Source organism: Nicotiana tomentosiformis, chromosome 3, assembly GCF_000390325.3.
Source record: "Nicotiana tomentosiformis chromosome 3, ASM39032v3, whole genome shotgun sequence".
NCBI classification, from domain to species: domain Eukaryota; kingdom Viridiplantae; phylum Streptophyta; class Magnoliopsida; order Solanales; family Solanaceae; genus Nicotiana; species Nicotiana tomentosiformis.
The window spans coordinates 4,060,655-4,070,338 of record NC_090814.1 but is presented as its reverse complement, the minus strand read 5'-3'; positions in this window follow the sequence as shown (position 1 = coordinate 4,070,338).

Genomic DNA, 9,684 nt, shown 5'->3' with positions numbered 1-9,684 from the left:
ACCAATGGTTTCATGCACTTAAGGCCAATAAGTCTGAGGTGAAAAATTGTACTTTAGATCCACTTATGGCCAAAAGGTCTGAAGTGCAACAAACGTTTTCCTTCACTTAAGACCAATAAGTCTGAAGTGAAAAATTGCACTTCAGATGCACTTAAGGCTAAATAGGTCTAAAGTGTAACCAAGGGTTTCATGCACTTAAGGCCAATAAGTCTAAAGTAAAAAATTATACTTCAGATGCATTTAAGGCCAAAAGGTCTGAATTGCAACTGACGTTTTCCTACACTTAAGGCCAATAAGTCTGAAGTGAAAAATTGCACTTCGGATCTACTTAAGGCCAAAAGGTCTGAAGTGCAACCAATGTTTTCATCCACTTAAGGCCAAATAGGCCTGAAGTGTAAATTGCCCAAAAACAAAAATTTGTTCTTCGAATTATCACTATTTTAAAAGGCATTTTCGGGGCGAGCCCTAGGGCGAGGCGCACCAAAAACGCACCGGGGCGATAGTGTGGGACGAAAGTCTCAAGAGACATACCCCCGGGCATTTGAGGCGCGTTTTTTTTAGTGAGGCGTATGCACTAGAGATTTTTTCAAATTAAAACAAAATTTGTTGAATAAGTCTTCATATAATACCCAAATTTTCAAAATTCAGCTTATTAATTACTCAAAAGTTTTAAAAAGGAATTGAAATGTATTAAATTTATATGTTAAGACTTTTTTTTATTGATTGAAGTCCCACTTCATGGTCTTTCCCAATTCTTTATCTTGTCCGCTAGTCTTCTAATATTTCTCAAAGCAACAAATATTCATTGTTTTTTTACAAATACAAAGAGAACTTCATTCTCCTTCATAGCAGCAAGTTCAAAGTTCAAATTGTAGGTTAGTCATCCTTTTTGTTCCTCCATGTAGCAAACTTTATTCTTTTCGACTCAATTTACTTGAGCTTTTAACTAGCATATAATAGATTGTTTTGACTAGTTTTTTGTGGGGATGAAGCGCGCGCGCGCGCGCGCGCGCGCGCGCGCACACACACACACACACACATATATATATATATATATATATATATATATATATATATATATATATATATATATATATATATATACTATATATTTTACATATTTATAGTTTTCCTCATTTTTTATGCAATTTTACATGTTTATAAATATTTACTGTAATTATATTATTTTATAAAATATTAAAAATTAAATTCCTATTGGGCTTACGCCCCGTGCCTCGGGGCTTACGCCTTGCTGAGACATATGTAAAATGTCTCGCCTTATGCCCACGCCTTTTAAAATACTACGAATTATAACAATTCAATATACGATTTAATACTTAAATCTACTCCAAATGAGCTCATATTTGAAATATAACCTCCAAATATCATCAATAACAAACCACAATCATCAATTTGTCAAAACAACAATAAATCTAACAACCCACTTTGCAATTAAGAAAAAGAAGAAGAAGAAACCCTAAGTAATAGTAAAAATAAAGTGTCATAACAGCTCACCACTATAAAACATCATAAACTACCTAAAAATATATTCACAAACAGCATATAAAATCACTGTCACCTGAAGAAGAAGAAAGAGGAGAAAAATGTCTCGGTCTGTTTAAAAAGTGGGTACAAGTTAAAAAATAAAATTTAAAAGTGGGTATATGTTAAATGGAGGCGACCAAATAGGGCGCCCGTGCAATTTGTACCTTTATAATAATGTATCGTGGTAAGCCCATGGGGTTAAAAGATCACTTTTGACCCGGAGCAGAAATTATTTATATTCAGTAAGCATAAAAGTATATAAAATTTGTATATATTTTTTATATAATATAAAATATATTTTTTTGACTATTATTTTAAAATTAGCTATACGTCATTTTCTCTTTGTTGAATGTGTATTTCATCCAACAAAAGGAAGTGAAATTTGTTATGCTATCTACACGTGTCCTATTCTTATTCTTCTACTGATAACCAATATACAAAGAATATCATGAATATAAAATGACAAATAAAAAGTCCCTAGACACTTCTCACGGGTAGAGAAGCTTCTAGTCCTAGGCTACCCTGGTGTATTTCTCAATATCTAATAGATGAAATTTATTGTGGGTGCAATAATGAGAAACATTACCAATTTATGGATTATTGTTTGCAACTTAAGTTTATATGATTGCATAGTAAAATCGGAAAAATTGATAAATTAATAAAAGAACGCACGGTAAAATTTCTGCTAATTTTTTTTAATTTGATTTAATATTTTAAAAACTAACTTATAGGTTGTTTGGTCAAGCTTCTAAAATCAGCTTATTTTTGAAAAATATTTTTCTCAAAAGTGCTTTTCAAAAAAAATATTTTTGGTGAGAAGCAATTTTTATTTGGATAATCTATTTGAAAAATATTTTTGAGCAATTTGGTCAAGTTTTTAAAAGTACTTTTAAGTGTATTTTCACAAAAATACTATTAAAAAATTACTTTTGGAAATAAGCTACTTTTCAGCTTATCAAAAACAGTTTTCGCTTCTACTCTAAAAAAATTCTTTTGACCAAAAAATACTCTTAGAAAAAAAGAAAGCTTGACCAAATAGTATATAGGTTAGTTAGATTAAAATATTAAGAAATTGTCATTAACTGGTTTATTTTAATTTTAATTTTAATTTATACATAAAACAACGTCAAGACGAAGTGGTTGGGGGACAAATACAGTACAATTAAATAAATTCATTCACGTGCAAATGAGAAGTGGTGAGTAGTTATAAACCACACAAGCATGATTCATGAGAATAGATAGTACGGCATATATGTAAAAACTAGGGGCCGCAATTTGAGCCTAAATTCATTCGTTTAACTTGGACTGCTCATTTGAACCCAAGCAATTTTTGGGCAGATCTTAACTCGCTCACTTATTTACCTAGTCCATTTTGACTTACCTAAAATCAGCCTAATAGTTCATTTGATACCCTTAGTAAAGCTAATAAATGAGAGAAAATAACACTTCGGTTACCCCAGTTATGATATATTCCCATTTCTGATCCTTGTAATTTTATACTAAATATATTTTCACAATCAATTAACTAAAATATATTCTTATAGTCTATTTTATCAAAAACATGTTATATTTAAATTATTTTTTGAATTATATTATCCTGAAGTATGGAGTAATAATAATACAAAATTGATATATCACATGGCTAACTAAATGGTGTAAATTAAGAACTCAACAAATTTGTGAATATTCACAAGCGTATAGGCCAAAAAGTTACACATTTTTAATTAATTGAAGGTCAAATGAGTATTTTCATATATTATAAGGATTAAATTAACAATTTTCAATATTCAAGGACTAAAGTTTCCGAAAACTAAATTCAATAAACATGAATTTTTACAAATTAATGATATTTTGTGGAGTATGTTAAGAAATGAGAGCACAATAGAACAATATACTACTGGAAGACAAAATATATATGAGGGAGAATGATTTTGTTATTTTTTTTCTTGGTGTGTTATTCATAGGGTCAAAAATTCCTTATTTATAAAGGTACAAATACATTCAAAGGTTATAAGTTAATGTACTTCCTAATTGAGTACATGAATACAAAGTACGTTAAATGGACAGACAAATGCATTCCTCTCACTCACATGCATTCATCTCATTTATAACACTCCCCCTTTGATGTCCATTTAAAAGATAACGTGCCTCGTTAAAACCTTACTAGGAAAACCCAGTGGGAAAAAGCCTAGTGAAGGAAAAAGAGTACACATATCTTATAATACGCATTGAGTGCTGCCTCATTAAAAACCTTATCAGGAAAATCCAATTGGGACAAAAACCTTGGTTAAGAAAAAAAGAGTACAACGCGTATTATACTCCCCCTAATGAAAGCTTTATTTGATATTTCGGAGACGACGCATTCCAATCTTATGTCTCAGCTTCTCAAATGTTGATGTTGGCAATGCTTTAGTGAATAAATCTGCTAGATTGTCACTTGAACGGATTTGTTGTACATCTATCTCACCATTTTGCTGAAGATCGTGTGTGAAAAAGAATTTTGGTAAAATGTGCTTTGTCCTGTCTCCTTTGATATATCCTCTTTTAAGTTGAGCTATGCAAGCAACATTGTCTTCATACAATATCGTTAGAATCTTCGTTTTTAAAGAAAGACCACACAATTGTTGAATATGTTGAGTCACTGATCTCAACCATACACATTCTCGACTAGCTTCATGAATAGTTATTATCTCTGCATGATTGGAAGATGTAGCAGCTAAAGTTGTTTTGTTAAACGCCATGAAATAGCATTACCCCCACAAGTAAATATATAGCCTGTTTGAGATCGAGCTTTATGTGGGTCAGACAAATAACCTACATCTGCATAACCAATCAACTGTGAATTGGATTCATACGAATAAAATAATCTCATATCAATAGTCCCTCGGAGGTATCTAAAAATATGCTTAACACAATTCCAGTGTCTTGTTGTTGGAAAGGAACTAAATCTTACTAATAAACTTACTGCAAAAGTTATATCTGGTCGAGTATTATTTGCAAGATACATTAGTGCCCCAATTGCACTAAGTATGGAGTTTCATCACCAAGAAGCTCTCCATCATTTTCATGAGGTCGAAATAGATCTTTATTTATATCAACTATCAAGTGACCTCACAACCATCGGGGTACTCAATGGATGTGCTTTATCCATATAAAAACACTTTAGGATCTTTTCGGTATAAGTTGATTGATGGACAAAAATTCCATCTTTCATATGCTCAGTTTGTAGATCAAGACAAAATTTTGTCTTTCCAAGATCTTTCATTTCAAACTCTTTCTTCAAACAGTCTACTGCTTTTGAAAGTTCCCCAGGAGTTCCAATAATATTTAGATCATCAACATACACAACGATTATAATAAATTTAGATCCAGACCTTCTTATAAATACACAAGGATAAATTGGATCATTCTTATACCCTTCTTTCAGCAAATACTCACTCAGGCGATTATACCACATTCGCCCTGATTGTTTCAATCCATATAAGGATTTTTGAAGCTTTATTGAACAAGTTTCCCGAAAACTTTTATTAGTTTCAGGAACTTTGAGCCCTTCAAGGATTTTCATATAAATTTCGTTGTCTAATTTTCCATACAAATAGGTTGTGATAACATCCATTAGACGCATATCAAGTTTTATATGGACTGCCAAATTTATAAGATACCTGAAAGTGATTGTATCCACCATAGGAGAATATATCTCCATATAATCAATGCCAGGTCTTTGCGAAAATCCTTGTGCCACAAGTCGTGCTTTATATCAAACGACTTCATTTTTATCATTTCGTTTTCGCACAAAAACCCATTTGTATTCCACTGGCTTTATTCCTTCAGGTGTTCGGAGTATACGTCCGAATACTTCATATTTTTCAACTGACGCTAATTCTGCCTGGATAGCGTCTTTCCATTTTTGCCAATCATTTCTCTGTCTACATTCATTGATAGATCTTAGTTCAAGATCCTCATCTTGTTGCATTATTTCAACAACAACATTATAAGCAAAAATGTTGTCGACAATAATATTATTTCGGTTCCACCTTTTTGCCGTATAGACATAACTGATTGAGATCTCTTCATTCTTATTATTTTTAGGTATCTGGACCTCCTCTGAGGTCTTATCATTTGTTATGTCACAAGGCTCTTTTTGAGCATTTACCTCCATATTATGATCTCCTAGATCATTTGCTCCTTTTCGCTTTCGAGGATTTTTATCTTTGGAACCAATTGGTCTACCAGGTTTTAAGCGTGGCTTAGACTCATTTGCATTTATAGATTGTTAAACCGGGACATCAATTCGAATACGAGCATTAGCAACTGGAATATGTGACTTAGTCACCCTTGGTAGGTTAGTGAATGCATCGGGTAGTTGATTTATAATATTTTGTAAATAAATTATCTTTTGAACCTCGTATTCACATTGATTTGTTCGAGCATCTAAATGAGATAGTGATAATGCATTCCAATCTATCTCTTTTTGCAGGTGCTTATTTTCTCCCCCTAATATTGGGTATACTGATTCATCAAAATGACAATCAACAAATCTTGCCATAAATAAATCTCCAGTTGTAGGTTTCAAATATTTTATAATAGAAGGAGATTCATACCCAACATATATCCTCAATCTTCTTTGGGGTCCCATCTTTGTGCGTTGTGGTGGAGCAATTGGAACATATACTGCACATCCAAATATTCTAAGATGGAAAATATTTGGCTCCTATATTAGAATATTTGGATGTGGGCTTAATTAGTCTAATTATTGTAATTCAATTTTAATACTCATTTATTTATGTGTAGGATTAAACTTCTTCGTAGTTTATATAATGAATTAACAATTTAACCGAAACTTATTATTTTCATACCAATACAATTATTATAATCATATTCAAAATAAGTTATGTATATGGTAATTAAATTGCAGGTTAAAGAAGATCCTAATAGAAATGTTATAAATATAGGAATATATACCTGAATCGGAAAAGAAACTGACTACCTCTTTTAGGAAGAAGATAAAATTAGGATGAAGCAGATAACCTCAGTTGGTTAGAACCTCGTGCTGATAACGTGTTAAGAAATGAGAGCACAATAGAACAATATACTAATGTAGACAAAATATATACGAGGGAGAATAATTTTGTTATTTCTTTTCTTGGTGTGTTATTCATAGGGTCAAAAATTCTCTATTTATAAAGATACAAATACATTCAAAGGTTATAAATTAATGTACTTCTTAATTGAGTACATGAATACAATGTACATTAAATGGACAAGCAAATGCATTGTTCTCACTCACATGCATTCATCTTTACATTACAATATCATAGATAGATACTTTATCATTTTTTTTTGGGGGGGGGGGGGGAAATTATTTTTGTTTACAAATTTAGCAAAAAGGCGAAAGAAACATTTGGTATAACACGTGTGATATTTTGTTTATTTATTGAAGCTGAGGTCTCATATACTACCAAGAAGTTGGGCACCACAATTATTGGTCTCGACAAATATCACAACAATAGACGGCCGGCAACGTGTCAAAATTGTCATTGAACGATATGAAATGCTACACTCTTGCCCTGCGTTAATATTTGAGGTTATCCACGTTAGAGGCGGAATAACGATTTAAAACTTATGTGTTTAAAAATTTAAATCTTTTAAATTATTATATAATATATTAATAATTTATATATATTTAATAAATTTATTAAGATAAATACATAATTTGAACTAAAGTTATTGAGTTCGGCCGAATTCATAGATTCTACCGTCCTTCCGCCTGTGATTCACACTCACTGATACAAAAGTAACAGATAATTCCTCTAAATTTCTCACTGAAAAATTACATTATGTAGTTAGTGAGGACTGAGTTTTAGAACTTGTTCATTCAAGGGTTATCACTTGACACCTCTTCATAAAAATATATGTTAATGTAATTAAATAAAAGAAGCTTTTTCGTGGGTTTAGTTGTTCTATATAAAATTAATACGTGACAATAATTTGCGAACTTTTTATTTTTTGTAGTGATTTTGTTAGCTAGATTTAAAATAGAGGTAAATATGTCACTTTCTCAGCAAAGACATGAAATAGATCCAATAATTAATGTAGGGCAAAGATAATTATTTCGTCTACTTATGTGCCGATTTGACTGTTTCCGCTAGTGATGGCACTGGGGCGGTGTGAGGGTGGGGGCAGAGAGGCTTTTAACCTACGCGGCGTGAAGTGGTGCGGGCCGAGTTGATTTTCTTGCAAAAATAGTTCTTGCTGGTTGCGGGTTAATGAGAATATTGGTGCGGGTTTGGCAAAGCAACAAACATATACTAATGATGCAATCACGCAATAATGACTCTGGCTTGATAGAAGAGCTTTGATGCTTACAATAGTCTAGTGTTGTACTATATAATCCCAATAATATATTTGCACGCCTATGATTAATGTCAGCTATTTGTTTTTGGGTATGTATTAATATTAGCTTCTTCACTCCTCCTTATGCTTCGTCACTTGCAAACTTTAGCACATTCTTTTGTTGACCATTTTAGTAGTTGTTACCTCTCAATTCTCATCATTCATGTTGATTAATTGTGAGTGTTTTAAATTCATCATTTTTGTTATTGGGGATTTCTAATTATGCATTTTATCACTAAAACTGAAATAGTGAATTACTTGTTGAGAAGTTGATGATAAAATGTTAGTCATATATGTTTAAACATCCCAAATGGAAAGATTAAAAATTCATAGGAATTGAGACATGATGAGTATAGTCGTGTGATAGTTCTTTAAAACATAGTATTAGCTATTTTCTTCTTCTCAGCCTATTGCCCGAAAAAAGACAAAAGAAACTTAGTAAAACAATTTGTTGTTGCACTCACCTTAAATCCTTAACTGACATGAAAAATTCCAACCAAACGATCGAAAAAGAAAATTAACAAAATGAAAAAAAAAACTAAGCGGGGCGAGGCGGATAGATGCGAACGTGGGTGTGAGGTGGGTAGACGTGGGTAAAAATACTATGCGAGACAGAACATGACGAGCTACATTTTGCGGATTAAAGCAAAACTCATATCACATCCGTATCGCACAGCATTGCTCAGCTTGCCATCCCCAATTTCCGCATCTTGACAACCAATTGTTATTTTTGTGATTCTCTATTATGACAAATGACAAAGAACACACTACACCGTACACGTGGTATTTACCATCACAATCAAAACCTCAATATCTTCTTAAATTTCATCACGTTTATAATTTAACAGAGTCGTCTTCAGGGAATTATTCGATCACATATGCGAAAACGCTGGGGCCACGTGTCATGTTGTGAATTGCTTGGACACATCCATGAGTAGATAGTACGGAATATATATTTTCCGACAGATACTACGGAATAAGCAAAACTAAAATCTTGGGACTTTTGTGAATTGTGCCAACTTTCCACACATTTCACCTTAGTTTTTATCAAAAGTGTTTAAAAAAATATAACATTTTGTGCTTGACTATTTAATTTGAAAAGTATTTTTGAGTAGTAATTAATGTTTGACCAAACTTTTAAAAAAGTGTTTCTAAATATATTTTTTTCAAAAATATTTTTCAAAACAATGTTTTTGGAGAAAAATTACTTTTTTTTGCTTTTCAATAACTGCTTCTGCTTCTGCTTAAAAAATATTTTTTTCCTTTCAAAAGCTTTGTCAAATATTTTAATTTTTTTTAAAAAAATCACTTTTGACAAAAAAAGAGAAGAAGAAAAACATTTTTACCAAAAATAAAAAAAGTGTTTGGCCAAACCCGCTATAAATCTTTTTACCCTTTTTACCCTTTGCTTATACCGTCTTACCTAACTAAATATTTCGTTTGTATGTTTCCGTTTTTACCTTTTCCGTTTGTCGTTTGCTTTGTCACCAGTGTTCTGTCTCCATTAATGTTCTCTTTATTGATTCTCTTCATTCAACTTGAAGAAAAATAACAATATGTTATAAATATAGTTCAAAGTAACAATATATAACAAGAAAAAATAAGCTAAGAGATATATAGAGAAATAGATGAGAGGTTCTTATTTCATCTTCAATTGTGTATATCAATTTCTATCTATTACAAGTCTTTATATAGGCATGAAAAGTGAAGAATCACTATTGTAAAATATGTCATTGAACATGTCAT